Source organism: Xenopus laevis, chromosome 6S (genome assembly GCF_017654675.1).
Source record: "Xenopus laevis strain J_2021 chromosome 6S, Xenopus_laevis_v10.1, whole genome shotgun sequence".
Classification (NCBI taxonomy): domain Eukaryota; kingdom Metazoa; phylum Chordata; class Amphibia; order Anura; family Pipidae; genus Xenopus; species Xenopus laevis.
Window position 1 is genome coordinate 132,727,607 of NC_054382.1, and position 16,783 is coordinate 132,744,389.

The window sequence follows — 16,783 nt, forward strand, 5'->3', positions numbered from 1 at the left end:
ACAGTGGTATGTCCTTCATCCATAGCAACCAGTAATGGTAGGAACTGTGGTGTGTCCTTCATCCATAGCAACCAGTAATGGTAGGAACGGTGGTGTGTCCTTCATCCATAGCAACCAGTAATGGTAGGAACAGTGGTGTGTCCTTCATCCATAGCAACCAGTAATGGTAGGAACGGTGGTGTGTCCTTCATCCATAGCAACCAGTAATGGTAGGAACGGTGGTGTGTCCTTCATCCATAGTGACCAGTAATGGTAGGAACGGTGGTGTGTCCTTCATCCATAGCAACCAGTAATTGTAGGAACGGTGGTGTGTCCTTCATCCATAGCAACCAGTAATTCTAGGAATGGTGGTGTGTCCTTCATCCATAGCAACCAGTAATGGTAGGAACGGTGGTGTGTCCTTCATCCATACCAACCATTGATGGGAGGAACATTGGTGTGTCCTTCATCCATAGCAACCAGTAATGGTAGGAACGGTGGTGTGTCCTTCATCCATAGCAACCAGTAACGGTAGGAATGGTGGTGTGTCCTTCATCCACAGCAACCAGTAAGGGGGGAACGGTGGTGTGTCCTTCATCCATAGCAACTAGTAATGGGAGGAATGGTGGCATTTTGTTTATCCATAGCAACAGGTAATTAGACCTCCCCCCCCATGGTGTTTCCGTCACCCAAGCTCTTTTTTTAATCTCAGCAGAAAGATCTTCCTTCTCTCTCTCAAGGGTCAAGTGGAGACAATAAAGCATTGGGTTACCTGCAGAACTTCTCTCACCTCTTCAAGTAGCATCTGGATGAGCAGGAACATCTACAGCCGGGCTATCAAGATGCTTCAGGATCTTCATCCTTCCCTTCATCTCAAGCTTTATGTTGATTCTTCAAAAACTTTAAATGGGAAGTCAAGTTCAAAACATGAGGTCCTTTCTGTGAGGTGCAACAGCTGGTGGACATCGTCAAGCAATTCACTAACTAGAATTCGCCGGGTTCTGAGGCTGTAGGCGCCATCTTGGTTTAGGGGTTTTTTGTGTTCCTGCTCTTACCTCACTTCCACTCTCTTTGGAACCACAATTCCCTATTTAAACCCCTTCTGTCGTTCCTTCCTTGCCCAAGTTGTCTTCTGGTTGTGTTCAGATCCTGCCCAAGCCTTTTCCTATTGTGTAATTCTGGTTCCTGATCTCTGCCTGTCTGACTACGATTCTCACTGCCTGCACTTGACAACTTGCCTGTTTATTGACCACATCTCTTCCCTGATCCCAGCCTGTACTAGGCATTTGGAAGTCTGGTCTCCGAAGTTTTGTGAAATCCCAGCTAGAACAGCAGCAGAAAGTTGTGGTGCCCCAAAAGGGTGGCGGTAAAAACCAGGACTAGTTGGGCTCTTCCACTTTATGGAAGAGTCAGATTTGTACCAGTAGCGTTTCTTCTTGGTTCCTGTCTTACTAGTACCTTATACTTTCTCTTTATGTCAATGAGGCCACTGGCCACGCTGCTCACCACTCTTGTTGTTTCACTGGCAGTTGGCACAGTGTTGGTGTTAATAGCCGTGCCAGTGAATGGAGCTTCTCATTGTCCAACAAGGAAATCGCTACTTTAAATATCGGCAGGGTTCTTCTGGAATTCCAGAACTGCCTTGAACATGTGCCATGAGAAGATTATGGTTGAGGCTACTGAAGTCAGGGAAAATTCTCAGTGGAAACAGTCGGAGAGGGTCTTCTACTAGGGGGCCACTTTGGCCATATAGAGTAAAGGCACCATACACTAGCCAGTCCTGTACAGTAGCCCTGTGTCACTTTAATCTCTAAAGACAAGAAGGGCCATTCACTATGACTCTGGATACAAGTGCCCTAAGGGGCTCATTCACAATCCACCCTGTGCAGATGTTAGTGGCCGACACAAGTAAGTTTAGTCTTTTCTGCCTTCCCTATAGGAATTAAATACAGGACAGCCTGTGTCCTCTACTGCTCCCTAACATGAATACAGCAATGCCAAAGACAGGCAGCCATGTATTCATGAGACATGCAGATCTCTGAGCTGCCCAATGGAGAACACAGACCGAGGCAACAATTCTTTTACCTGCGGGGCGGGGAGCAAAGTCAATAAATATGGCAGATTGTGCCCATTAGAAAATGGTAATGGTCCTCATGAATACAGCATTCCCTCATATAGGCAGCACTGTATTCATCGAACATGCAAGACCTGCAGTAATTCTTCTGCCTGCAGGGGGAACAAAGTGCAAAAAAAATAATAATCAGATTGCACCTGTTTTCTATTTGCACCCTGCCCTACAGGTAGCAAATGACCCCTTAGGGTGCCTCCTTGCAATTTATATTTACAGCCTGGACCTTCGATCTCTGAGAAGAAATTCACATACCACGTGGCACTTGTATAGCATCCAGTTGCAGCCAACCAGACTATTGCTTTCATGATTCCAAATGCACTGAAGCAGTCAAAGCTAATTGCTGATTGGCTGTGTGGGATAACTGTTACATGCGCCTATCCATTGCTCTAGAACTGAAGCGGTAGCTCTAGGAACAGGCGGGTGTCAGTAGAGTTAATAGAATTCTCACACAACACACATTCGGCCAGTGTTTTGTTGTGGGCAGTGGTGGTGGTGAGATGAAGAAGAGACTCAGCAGGGAGCATTAGGGCCCAGGGTTCCTTACGAGTCACACGAGTTTCTGGTTTGGCGAGTTGCACATTTGTCACTTCCTATCTCTGATTTAACGAGCAGATGATCGGGGGGTGGAGTCAGAGGGGCATTTATCATTCTACACCTGGTGCCAGGGGGCCAGTGAGACACGTGGGACATAGAAGTCTGGGGCCCCAATATAAGGGGTAAGTCCACCCAGCAACTATTGTTACACTACAACTCTCTGCATGCTGCTATGGCCATAGGTTGGTCCTGTTGGGGGCCCAGAGCAAAAGACTATTCTGTCCTACCCTAATATTCTCTGCAGCCCCATGACCAGAACTGAGATGTCACTGAAATGGGCAACAGATTTGTTCCCTGACGGGCCCCAGCTGTTAATTCAGCCTTAAAGGACTGGCAGCCAGTGCCCTGTATCAACTACTACTGTCTGTATCCAGTGAGACTTATATGTGTCCTTCCAGTGTAGGGCCCACTAGAGAACCTGATATGCACAGCCCAGGTGATGTACAGTGTATAGGCCTAGAGCAGAAACAGTGACGTAACTAGAGTGTGGGACCCCCTGCAAGAAAATCCTAGGTACTCCGATCCCCACCCTCCAACCCACTTCCTGTCCTGCCTCCACCCCACCCATACGTCCCAACATTTTAGAAATAAAAAGAGGGACAAAAAAGTTGGCGCACGTAGGGTCATATTTATCAAGGGTCTAATTTCGGATTGAAAAAACTTCGAATTTCTGATTGAAAAAACTTCGAATTCAAAAAGACCAACTGAAATAAAGTCAAACTTACGTTTTTTTGGTCGAATAGGTCCGTTTTCAATCGATTAGGTCCGAGTTCAGACGAATCGAAGGAATAGCGCATTCGAACTAATTCGATTCGAAGTTTTCCCCAAAAAAAACTTTAATTTTTCAAAGTCCACCAATTGATTCCAAATAGGTTCTAGGTCCCCCATAGGCTAAAACAGCAATTCGGCAGATTTTAGATGGCGAATTGTCGACGTCGAATTGCTAAAGAGACAGTACATGATACATTTTTTTCATTTGAAAATTCACCTCAACCTTTAATAAATCTGCCCTTTATTGTGGCCTAATTACCTTGTTCATTTTACAAAACTTGGCAGGTCATGAAAGTTTGAAAATATTTCTGTGTTTTTTTTTCAGTTATGACAGTTTTGCTAATGAAGGTGAATTGCCCTAAGCTGCGAGTCTAACTTTTCCCAAGGGACTGATTATCTTATACTGTTACAATTACTGATTTCCTGATCTCGAAGTTGTTACAAAAGTATCTAATCTTCTGCTGTGGCTGTTCTGGGCTCTTCTGCCAAAAGCCAATTAAGTTAGAAACTTTGTTTCTTTTTCTGGCTGTTCGGTGCAGAGAAAAACGGGACTTTCCCGTACAAATGAGGGACTGTGAGTTGAGCTGTCAAAAGCGGGACTGTCCCTCTAAAAATAGGACAGTTGGGAGGTATGTACCCCGCCTACATCCTGCCCACTCCCCACCCCAACTCCGCCCACTCCTGTCTGACTTGTGTCCCCCTTCCTTGCGGCAGATAAGAGAGGGGCTGGGGAGGAGGGTTTATTTAATTAACTATAGAGGAAGCAGAACCCACAGTAGTTACATCTCTGAGCAGAAATAAGAATGGGCTGATGGGAATTGTCCTTGGTCTTGCAGGGAGTAGAATCTAATTTGCTGAACCTTTATTTGTGTTTATTTGTCCAGTTCTTCTGTATCTTGCACCAAATCCCAATATACAGGATTATATTCCATTGGCTTTCGCAGCTGCTTCCTGGCACTGAGCTGCCACCCAATTGCCATGTAAGTCAATGGAGGGAACAGCATTGAGCTGGAAACCACAAGGCCAGCAAATAAATCTGGGACTTGCCCCGTGTGCCACTTACTAGGACTTGAGACGTGGCACATGGAGATAGTCATGTGACTCATGACCCATTATATGATGGCGGCAGGATAAAACGTTAGCAGTGTGTGTCACTGGAGGTGCCCGGGAGGCTGCTGGAGTGAGTGAAATGCCAGTAAATGAGTCAAGACTCTGTGCTGCTGCTGACTGCATAGGATTTCAAGCCCTTGCCATGATACAAGAAGCCTGTTGTGTAGATGGCCACTGGTTTGATGGACTGGGAGCAGAAATGGGCTCAATGTTACAGACACATATAAAAGCCGCATTCTGCCTGGTTGTTCCATTAGTTGCATGCTGCTGACTGCACTGCTTTGTGCTAAGATACGCACAATCCAAAAATCTCCAAAAGCAGTAGGTATGGCCAGGGCAAGGAGTGGTCAAACATGTCTGTTTGTTGCACTACAACTCCCAGCAGCCCCTGACAGTGTGTCCTTCCTATAGAGCAGTGAGTGCAGTAAAGTCTATAAGCAGCGCTGCCCTTTCCCTACACCACAGCCGTAAGATAATGGCCAGTGCCAAAATAAAAGATTATCTATTGCTATTTCCAGAAAAGTCCTAATCCCCATTAGACGTCAGCGAGCCCATTCATTCTGCAGCCACTTCATCACTCCCTGCGTCTCGCTAATCTGGGCCGACCTTGGGCATTGCAGGGATGGGGTGTCAGGGGATGCTGGGAGATGTAGTTCAATATCAGCCGAGGGGGCCTGGCAGGCCCGGACTGGCAATCTGTGAGTTCTGGCAAATGCCAGAGGGGCTGCTATAAGGTCCCATAGAAAATCAGTATTTAGTGGGCTGGTGGGGGCTGTTTGGGCCTCTATGTGGGCTGATTTGGCTTCTGTGTACCTGAAATGCCAGGGCCTATTTTAATTCTCAGTCCGGACCTGGGGCCTGGGCCCTTTCCCATTTCCTAAAACCACAGAGAATCCCCGTCACCCTGATGACACAGAGAGATCTGATTTACCCAGAAAAATGAAAGGAAGGATCTCATTGGCTGCACTGGGGGCCCATGTTTCACTGCAACACTGTGAATATTATCCAGTTACCAGTAATAGTCTGAGTTGCCCTTTACTTGTGCACAATAGGTAGAAAGTCGGCTCCCAGGCACTTAGGGCCTTTGTGTTGGTTTCCTCTCCCCATACAATTAGTCGCATTGAGTGAGCAGTGCACAACTCCCTGACCCTCCCGTAATACTCACTTACCAAATGTCAGCACATTCCCATGGATCTATTGTCATTCACTTCCCCCCCCTTCTTTTTTAGAGTCACATAGAAAGAGGGGGGCCCCTCCTGACTCTCCTTCTCCCCACTTCTCCTACACAAGTCAGACCTCCCCACCTGACCCACCAGCCCCGAGTCACAAGCACAACAACATCTGCCTTGGGCAGCACTTTTACATGAGCCCCGTCTTATTCTTGGCAGCCCCCCGTATAAATGGGGAAGGGGCCGTATGGTGGGACTAGATGGGAAAGGTCAGTTGTCTGTCAGAGGGACGCGGCGTGAGCCAAGATGGATGAAGAGCGACCGGTGGGTGACAGTTTGGTGTAATAACAAACGTGCACAATGCGTGGAAATGATGAAATCGGCAAATATTTTCTTAAAAACATTTTTTTGGGTTTATCCTTCTGTACCCCTTCCCCCCAGATGTTTCCCAGCATAAGAATAGGAAGCTGAGATACATTTGTGATTTCCATGGCAGGGATCGGACAATAACAGACACTTTAATTTTTATTAAAGGACAAGTAAACCTCAACAAAGAATTAGTCTAGAAATGCTGCACATGATGTTTAGTGCTTCTGTACCAGCCCAAGGCAACCACAGCCCTTTAGCAGTAAAGATCTGTGTCTCCAAAGATGCCCCAGTAGCTCCCCATCTTCTTTTCTGCTGATTCACTGCACATGCTCGGTGCTGCTGTCACTTACTGAGCTTAGGGACCCACTCACAATATACAGTACACATAGAATAGAAATGTCACAATATACAGTATATATATATATATATATATATATATATATATATATATATATATATATATATATATATTGAATAAAGTACCCCCTCTTGTAAAATATAAGGATATTATTAGTTACCAAGGAGTTTCATGACCATATAAAAGTACGAGGCCGAAGGCCGAGTGTTTTTATACAGGTCATGGAACTCCGAGGTAACTTCTAATATCCTCATATTTTACAACTGGGGGTACTTTATTTATTATAATACACAAATTTTAGTGAGTCATGTGACAGAAATGACATCACTACTCACCGTTTATAACTGATGACATCACTACTCACCGTTTATAAGGATATAATTTACAGGATATTCATGGCTTTTGTGTATTATATATATATAATATAACAGTGTATATACAGTATCATATTCATGACACAAGGCCGATTAGTTATTACTTCAGATTCATAATCAGCCCTGTAACATCAGCTTCTATAACAGATGTGACTTCACTTTAAAGATTTCCCATGACCCCTAAGCTTAGCTTGTCAGCAGCCCAGAGCCCACTGAGCATGTGCAGAGCCACTGACACAAGAGAGGCCTAACAAGATCCAACATGGGAGGCTGCTTTTAAAGGAATTGTTCAGTGTAAAAATAAAAACTGGCTAAATAGATAGTCTGTGCAAAATAAAAAACTGTATCTAATATAGTTATTTAGGCAAAAATGTAATGTATAAAGGCTGGAGTGAGTGGATGTGTAACATAATAGCCAGAACACTACTTCCTGCTTTTCAGCTCTCTTGCTTTTCACTGATTGGTTACCAGGTCCGGACTGAGAATTAAAATAGGCCCTGGCATTTTAGCTACACAGAGGCCCAAACAGCCCCCACCAGCCCTCTAAATACTGACTTTCTATGGCACCTTAGAGCAAGGATCAATTACAAACTCACTGAACAGTTATGTCCCATGTGGCCCCCCTTATAGTCACTGACTAACTCAGAGTTAGAGAGCTGAAAAGCATGAAGTAGTGTTCTGGCTATTATGTTACACATCCACTCACTCCAGCCTTTATACATTACATTTTTGCCTAACTAACTATATTAGATACATTTTTTATTTTGCACAACCTATTTATTTACCCAGTTTTTATTTTTACACTGAACTGTTCCTTTAAGGCAGGGATCTCCAACCTTTTGAACCCGTGAGCAACATTCAGAAGAAAAAGGAGTTGGGGAGCAACACAAGCATAATAAATGTTCTTGGGGTCCCAAATAAGGGCTGTTATTGGCCATTTGGTACCCCCTATGTGGATTGTCAATCTACATTGAGGTTCTGTTTGGCAGTACACATGGTTTTTATACAACCAAAACTTGCCTCCAAGTCTGGAATTCAAAAATCAGCACCTGCTTTGGGGCCCTGGGAGCAACATCCGAGTGGTTGGAGAGCAACATGTTGCTCAAGAGCTACTGGTTGGGGATCACTGCTTTAAGGTCTGGATCATTAATGTTATCGGGCTGCTGAACCTCAGTGAATAAAATACGGCATTTCTAGGCTTAAGTTGAACTTTCAGCAGAGTCTTCAGTACCTGAAGGGGGGGGGGGGCATGACATGGGAGGGACACATTTAATAAACTTCAGTTATATCTGATTTAACACAACACAACATTGAACTGTGGTACCCGGGGCCCCTAGAAGAACTGAGTCAAGGTCCCACCACCTGCTGATACACTTCCCCCCACATCACCGGCTCCTATACATTTATCCTGCTGTACTGTCACCATCTTGCCCCTCTATACCAGCTCTGAGGGGCCCTCATTCCTACTGGGCCCCAACCACCACAAATATCCCTCAAATACTTGGTAATTAATTTTTGTGATCTTGTGTCACATGGTGCTACCTTGAGCCCTCCCTAGAGAAACTACTGCACCTTAATTGCACCTTCCAACCCAACCCATGGGAAATACTACCTCCTACCAGTGGGTTCCATTTTCCCCTCCTCTCCAGTATGGAGCAGCCGACCCACAATCCTATCTGCCCCGCTTGGGGGAGCATGGGGGCAACTAATGTAATATAGAAGAGCATCCAGCATTTAGATTCACAAGCTTACTTGTTTCGGTGTGCACGCCAATTGATGTGTTCACCTTCACATCCTTGAAGCAATTTCCAAAATAGATAGCAGCACTCCCATATAGTATAAAAAGCCTTTATTTCAAAATATTCATCGGGCACAGCAACGTTTCGGACCGCCTGGTCCTTTTTCAGCTTGAAAAAGGACCAGGCGGTCCGAAACGTTGCTGTGCCCGATGAATATTTTGAAATAAAGGCTTTTTATACTATATGGGAGTGCTGCTATCTATTTTGGAAATGGCAACTAATGTAATGCCAGTAAGTGATAAAATTAATGTAAAAACGTAATCACCCACTGGCCTTACACTGTCATCCATAACCTCACACATCACCCACTGGCCGTGTACTGCCATCAATGACATCACACATCACCCACTGGCCTTGCACTGCTATCCATGACATCACACATCACCCACTGGCCTTGCACTGTTACCCATGACATCACACATCACCCACTGGCCTTGCACTGTTACCCATGACATCACATGAACAACCCAGTGTCAGCATTTGTGAATGGCACTCGGCGTATCCCACAGAGACACACAGAGGAGCAGTGTCAGACCCAGTGTCAGACCCAGTGTCAGAGAGAGGAAACTATAAAAGTCAGGTGTGGGCAGATGTCCATGAGATTGGGCTTCGGAGGATGGAGGAAGCTGCACTTGTGTTTATGTTACCGGCCCCGGGTGTTTGACTTTTCTGTTAAGTGAAAGGAAAATGTTAGTGTTTCCTTCTCTTTCTACTTGGGGATCTTGAAAAAGGCAAAGTGAGGCCAAGTTAGGAAGGAAGGGCAGCTGTGAACAAGCAAACATGTTTCCAGCAGACTAATCAGTCTCGTCTGTATAATGATCCAGAAAACGACCGACACCAGCAATAGTCATTCGTTTGTGCCCCAGCGCAATATAGTACTGGAGCACTGATCCCCATTGTAAGCAGCAGTCCTGTCCTGCTTTATGGCAGCTGAGATTCTAGCTATCTGTATAACAGAACATTCTGTCCCAGTGGCTGCACAGATCCTATCTGATCCCCATTGTAAGCAGCAGTCCTGTCCTGCTTTATGGCAGCTGAGATTCTAGCTATCTGTATAACAGAACATTCTGTCCCAGTGGCTGCACAGATCCTATCTGATCCCCATTGTAAGCAGCAGTCCTGTCCTGCTTTATGGCAGCTGAGATTCTAGCTATCTGTATAACAGAACATTCTGTCCCAGTGGCTGCACAGATCCTATCTGATCCCCATTGTAAGCAGCAGTCCTGTCCTGCTTTATGGCAGCTGAGATTCTAGCTATCTGTATAACAGAACATTCTGTCCCAGTGGCTGCACAGATCCTATCTGATCCCCATTGTAAGCAGCAGTCCTGTCCTGCTTTATGGCAGCTGAGATTCTAGCTATCTGTATAACAGAACATTCTGTCCCAGTGGCTGCACAGATCCTATCTGATCCCCATTGTAAGCAGCAGTCCTGTCCTGCTTTATGGCAGCTGAGATTCTAGCTATCTGTATAACAGAACATTCTGTCCCAGTGGCTGCACAGATCCTATCTGATCCCCATTGTAAGCAGCAGTCCTGTCCTGCTTTATGGCAGCTGAGATTCTAGCTATCTGTATAACAGAACATTCTGTCCCAGTGGCTGCACAGATCCTATCTGATCCCCATTGTAAGCAGCAGTCCTGTCCTGCTTTATGGCAGCTGAGATTCTAGCTATCTGTATAACAGAACATTCTGTCCCAGTGGCTGCACAGATCCTATCTGATCCCCATTGTAAGCAGCAGTCCTGTCCTGCTTTATGGCAGCTGAGATTCTAGCTATCTGTATAACAGAACATTCTGTCCCAGTGGCTGCACAGATCCTATCTGATCCCCATTGTAAGCAGCAGTCCTGTCCTGCTTTATGGCAGCTGAGATTCTAGCTATCTGTATAACAGAACATTCTGTCCCAGTGGCTGCACAGATCCTATCTGATCCCCATTGTAAGCAGCAGTCCTGTCCTGCTTTATGGCAGCTGAGATTCTAGCTATCTGTATAACAGAACATTCTGTCCCAGTGGCTGCACAGATCCTATCTGATCCCCATTGTAAGCAGCAGTCCTGTCCTGCTTTATGGCAGCTGAGATTCTAGCTATCTGTATAACAGAACATTCTGTCCCAGTGACTGCACAGATCCTATCTGATCCCCATTGTAAGCAGCAGTCCTGTCCTGCTTTATGGCAGCTGAGATTCTAGCTATCTGTATAACAGAGCATTCTGTCCCAGTGGCTGCACAGATCCTATCTGATCCCCATTGTAAGCAGCAGTCCTGTCCTGCTTTATGGCAGCTGAGATCCTGTAAAGACTATCAGGGGACATGACATAACTAAACTTAGTGTGCACTAGATTGAGGTATCATAGAATTAAACCAGTATAAGTAACCCCTGTAATAAACACAAGTTGGCAGATGTTAGGGCTACAGTATATGTTATAAATAAGCATCAATACAAGTGGGTCACAGGCAGGTGTCACAAGAGCACGGGGAATATATTACATCTAGAAGTATCTGCAAACATCTGTCATATATATATTTAAATGTAACATCTAATTCTCAACATATTATGCCATAGGGAGATATTATTACGTAACGTATCACCGCGTGATACAATTATATTTTTTGTATTATGGACCGGCCTTCTCTGATCCCAAATCTACCGGCTTCAATCAAATTATTATGGATGGCTGGGTCGATACAAAAATAAAAGTAAAATTCAGCCTTACTTACATACGGTATTGTTGTGGAGAACGGGGAGTCTGATCGAAGAGTCCATATACAGGTATGGGACCTGTTATCCAGAATGCTCGGGACCTATCGCTTTATGGATAACAGATCTTTCCATAATTTGGATCTTCATTCCTTAAAGTGGACCTGTCACCCAGACATATAAAAATGTATAATAAAAGTCCTTTTCAATTTATACATGAAATCAAAATTTTATTTTTATCAAAGCATTCATAGCTGTAAACGCTTTTAAAAATCTCAGCTGTCAATCAAATATTGTCTGCCCCTCCTCTATGCCTTAGGCAATTACTTTCACTTTCCATTCAGCACTTCCTACATGTCACTGCTCTCCCCACATTCCCCCCAATCTCTTCACCATTTAATTGTGTAACCAGGACATGGGGATGGACATCAGGTCCCCCATTCTGGTGCACAAACAAGATTCTGAGATGATACAAGACTTGTCTTAATAACAGTGTCCACAAAATGGCTCCTGCCTGCTTGTTATAATTATGAATTCCCAGACTGAAGGAAACAGGATTCAAATAATGTAGACAGTGTAATTAAAGTTCATTTTACTTGACTTACATGATAAATTAGGATTTAGAATATTTTTTTTGGGTGACGGGTCCCCTTTAAGTTTACTAGAAAATCATATAAACATGAAATAAACCCAATAGGCTGGTTTTGCCTCCAATAAGGATTAATTATATCTTAGTTGGGATCGAGTACTAGCGACTGTTTTATTATTACACAGAAAAATTTGGATTATTTGAATAAAATGGAGTCTATGGGAGAAAGCCTTTTCATAATTCAGAGCTTTCCGGATAAAGGGTTTTTGGATAAAGTATCCCATACCTGTATTGTCATGATATGGTTTGTAAAACTACAACCCCCAGCTGTCCTTGTCAGCCATGACTTATTTGAGGGTCTCACTAATAAATACCCCTGACTGAAGTCAAAGCTGACCCACTATACGGAGTTATGAGTTGTGTTTGTCTCAGTCCAGTAAATTGTGGCAGCCAATGAGCAGATAGCTTTTATTGGCTTAGTGCCCTCTGAATAATGAAAGCAAACATCTGATTGGCTTCTGTGGGTCACCGTGTTACTTCATTGGCCATGTAAGGCTACATAAACATGGGATGTTCAAATTGTGATGCTCTAGATGTTGTTCCTAAACAGCGGAGAGTTGGACATGATACAGTATATAATAACCGTTTCCCAATAAAATACATATTTTATACTTTTCTCTATTGTGCCCCTCACAAGGCAGAATTTGTGATGCTGAGGTCAATAAAGGGCCAAATACCCTAATCTAATCCAGCCCTGGGGGGAGATACAAGTTGGTTTTGGAATACAAGGGCCATGAGACACCAGGGTCAACTGAGTTCAGTTCTGCCCCAGTGGAGCTGTCAGTGCTGCACTAAATGGCAGTTGGGGATCAGTCAGATACTGGGGGAGTTAAGGGCCCTCAGGGTTTATATAAGAACCTCCTGAACACAAATCATCACAAAAGGCTTTCATTTTCCTCCAGTGCTGAAGCCTCCCTGGTTACATGATTGCTCCAATTATTCTATTGAATCCACTTTATTTCATGCGACCGATTATCTTAAAAGAGAAAACCAGCCAATGAGAGTGGGGAGAGCGGCGCAGGGATGAGCGAGACGAGACAACACTAAAGCCACAATTTGTGCCACTTGAGAAGGTTATTCTGCTCTTTTATTTTAAAGTGATTCAAACGATCCAGAATCTTTCCTTATACAGGTACAGCCGGCAGGGAGTGAGGTGGCCCACCTGTGCCTAGTGGCCAGTCACAACAGGACTACTCTGTGTATTTAGAGAACTGCTCCAAAGTCTCCTGCTATGTTCATAGGCAGTGGGACTTGGGGGAGTTATACAGGAGACTCTGAGTATCACTTGTATTATAACGGATTATGTACCCCCTACTGTAGATGATAAGGATATTAGAAGTCACTGAGGGGTTGTTCTGTGACCATATAAAGGCACAAGGCTGCAGGCTGAGTTATACAGGGAACTCTGAGTATCACTCATGTATTATAAGGGATAATGTACCCCCTACTGTAAATGATAAGGATATTAGAAGTCACTGAGGGGTTGTTCTGTGACCATATAAAGGCACAAGGCTGCAGGCTGAGTTATACAGGGAACTCTGAGTATCACTCATGTATTATAAGGGATAATGTACCCCCTACTGTAAATGATAAGGATATTAGAAGTCACTGAGGGGTTGTTCTGTGACCATATAAAGGCACAAGGCTGCAGGCTGAGTTATACAGGGAACTCTGAGTATCACTCATGTATTATAAGGGATAATGTACCCCCTACTGTAAATTATAAGGATATTAGAAGTCACTGAGGGGTTGTTCTGTGACCATATAAAGTCACAAGGCTGCAGGCTGAGTTATACAGGGAACTCTGAGTATCACTCATGTATTATAAGGGATAATGTACCCCCTACTGTAAATCATAAGGATATTAGAAGTCACTGAGGGGTTGTTCTGTGACCATATAAAGGCACAAGGCTGCAGGCTGAGTTATACAGGGAACTCTGAGTATCACTCATGTATTATAAGGGATAATGTACCCCCTACTGTAAATGATAAGGATATTAGAAGTCACTGAGGGGTTGTTCTGTGACCATATAAAGGCACAAGGCTGCAGGCTGAGTTATACAGGGAACTCTGAGTATCACTCATGTATTATAAGGGATAATGTTCCCCCTACTGTAAATGATAAGGATATAACAGACAGATATTACAAGAACAGCTGAGTCTGTGCCAGTGAGGGAGATAAAGATTTGTGTAAAAGCTAATTGCTGGTCACGTGACACAAGGCTTATACAGCAGCTGATTGGCAAATAGAGTCACTGGAGTAACCAGAGAGGAATCACAAGGTGCAGGGTCCCTTTAAGAGGCACATACACCTGTCATTCCCCAAGCCCCGCCCCAAATGTTATTGAGCCGCCCCTCTCGCTTATCTGTAGCCACGCCTCTCACGATACGTCGCATATTGATGAAAACGTCATCGGAACTCTGAAGACTCTTTCCTAAAAGGGGAGGGACATTTACGTTCCGCTCACTGTTCCACCGTTTACTCCAGTCTCCGCCCTTACTTTCCAGTTTCTCTGCATAATTCTATCCCCGCAGTCATTGGTGCTCTCTAGGAGTGGGAGGAGTCTGTCATTCTGTCTCCGCCTTTTATTCTTGCTGTTTCGGCGTTGCGCTTTACCTTATCGTTGAAGCGTACGGTAGTGGGCGTGGTTTAATAGACTCGACCCCTCCCCAGTTATTCTGCCACTCCCCTTTCTCCTGTCTCAGCTATTACTCCGCCCACTCCCCCCGCCTCCCAAGAGGCACTTGTCATCCAGCAGATGGGAGGGGGAACCGGAGCTGCACAACAAGAGGCCGGACAGCACCGACACAGCGACTCACTATATAACGGGAAACCGCGGCTGCTCAGGAAGAGACGAGGCGCTCGGATAAAGGCTCTTTATTGCCACAGGGATGTCGCTCACTCCCGGTCTGTGTCTGTGACCCCGCACCCTGCCCCCAGCAGCCCGGCCAGCAGCAGCCATTCGTGCACAGCGGAGCCCAGGTACGTCACTTCTGTATGGCTCCTCCCACACCTGCCCATTGCCTGACAACTACAGGTGCCCGCGGGGGAGGGGCTTTATCATCCCTGGGAGCACTGGCCATTGCCCTTTATATTGTCTTATTGCCCCAGGGGTATCACCTTTAATTGCCCCTGACTGGCCACTGCCTTTATATCTCATCCTACAATTGCCCAAGGGTATCACCTTTAATTGCCCCTGACTGGCCACTTTTCTTGTTTTATTGCCCCAGGGGTATCACCTTTAATTGCCTCTGAGTGGCTACTGCCCTTTATATCTCATCCTACAATTGCCCCAAGGGTATCACCTTTAATTGCCCCTGACTGGCCACTTTTCTTGTCTTATTGCCCCAGGGGTATCACCTTTAATTGCCTCTGAGTGGCTACTGCCCTTTATATCTCATCCTACAATTGCCCCAGGTGTATCACCTTTATTTGCCCCTGATTGGCCACTGCCCTTTATATCTCATCCTACAATTGCCCCAGGGGTATCACCTTTACTGTGTGCCATTGATTCACAGGTGCCCGGAGGGGTTTTCTAGGGAGGAAGAATAAGCAGTAATTGGTCACTGACCTTACATTGCCCTACAGGTGCCCCAATTGGCATGAACTATAATATTGTACAATAAGAACCATTCAGTCAGTGGCCAGTGGCCCTCAGATAACCCTACAATAATCATCATTATTGAGAAATAGCCGCTGATAGGGCAATGCCATTATATTTCCCTACAAGTGCCCAGGATTCATAGGGAATAGCCAGTCACTGGGCACTGCTATACAGGTGCCAAATATTTATCAGTGAATAGGCAATTGGCAATGTTATTAACTGGAAATAGCCAGTTGTGGGGCAGGGCCATTATATTGCCTTACAGAATCCATAATAATATTGGCATTGCCCAGGGAAATATCACTATTATTATATGGGAATAAGAAGCCACTGTGCCCCGGCATTAAATCACCCAGCAGGGACATGTTATTGGGAATAGCCACCAGTGCAACAGTCCTGTATTTTCTTCATCCAGAGGCAATGCTTATTATTGTAACTGTTGCAGAACTACAACTCCCATCATTCCCTTTAAACTTTGGTGCTAGGGGCATGATGTGGGTTGCAGTTCAGGAGCTGCTGTCGTGTGATGGTCCCCCCTCCCCGGGGCCACTCTGACTATAGCAGCCTTTACATCAGCGTCTGCCGTTCATCAACTGTGTGTTGTAGTTCAGCCTCTCTGATTGACTCCCTGTATCTGCAGCAAGGTCACACGGCAACATCTCTGCAGTAGCCTCAAATCACCTTATTAAGGTTTCCCAGGGAACCCCCCGCTACATCGCTAGGGATTTCTCTGCCTGGAGTTGATAGAACTATAATTCCCAGCAGCCCCCATAGCACAGTGTAAATTCCCTTTATGCAGAGGGGAAACAAGAGACTGCAGGGGTAACAGCACCAGTGCATTATGGGAATATCCCAGGGAACTGGCTGAACATTTTGGAGCTATTCCCTCTAGGGGACCAGTAAGTCACTGCAGGACACTCAGGAGCTAATTGGTTAATAAGAAAATCCTGCTTTAACCTGTTCGTTTCCAGTGTGACAGCGGTGCATTGTGGGTAGCTGGAGTAATTACTGTTCTCTGGTCCGACTCGCAGATAATTATCAATTATTTAGGGTTCTGGTCTGTGTTGTTCTGCCATCGGTCAGTTGCTGCTGTAAGTGGCAAGTCTCAAAGGGAGGGGTGTTGTTTATACTGGTTAAACCTCAACTCCCACCATCCCTTGCCAAGCTGTGATACTG

General features: G+C 45.1%; 1 protein-coding gene across 1 annotated transcript in view; it reads left to right on the forward strand.

Annotated features, from left to right (window-relative positions):
* Nucleotides 1-14,731: 14,731 nt before the first annotated feature.
* The window catches only part of slc45a4.S (solute carrier family 45 member 4 S homeolog), a 70,078-nt gene continuing 68,026 nt past the window's right edge, over nt 14,732-16,783 (forward strand). The window contains exon 1 of the mRNA XM_018223989.2: nt 14,732-14,985. The gene's annotated coding sequence lies outside the window, so the exon portion shown is untranslated. The remainder of the gene's footprint in view (nt 14,986-16,783) is intronic.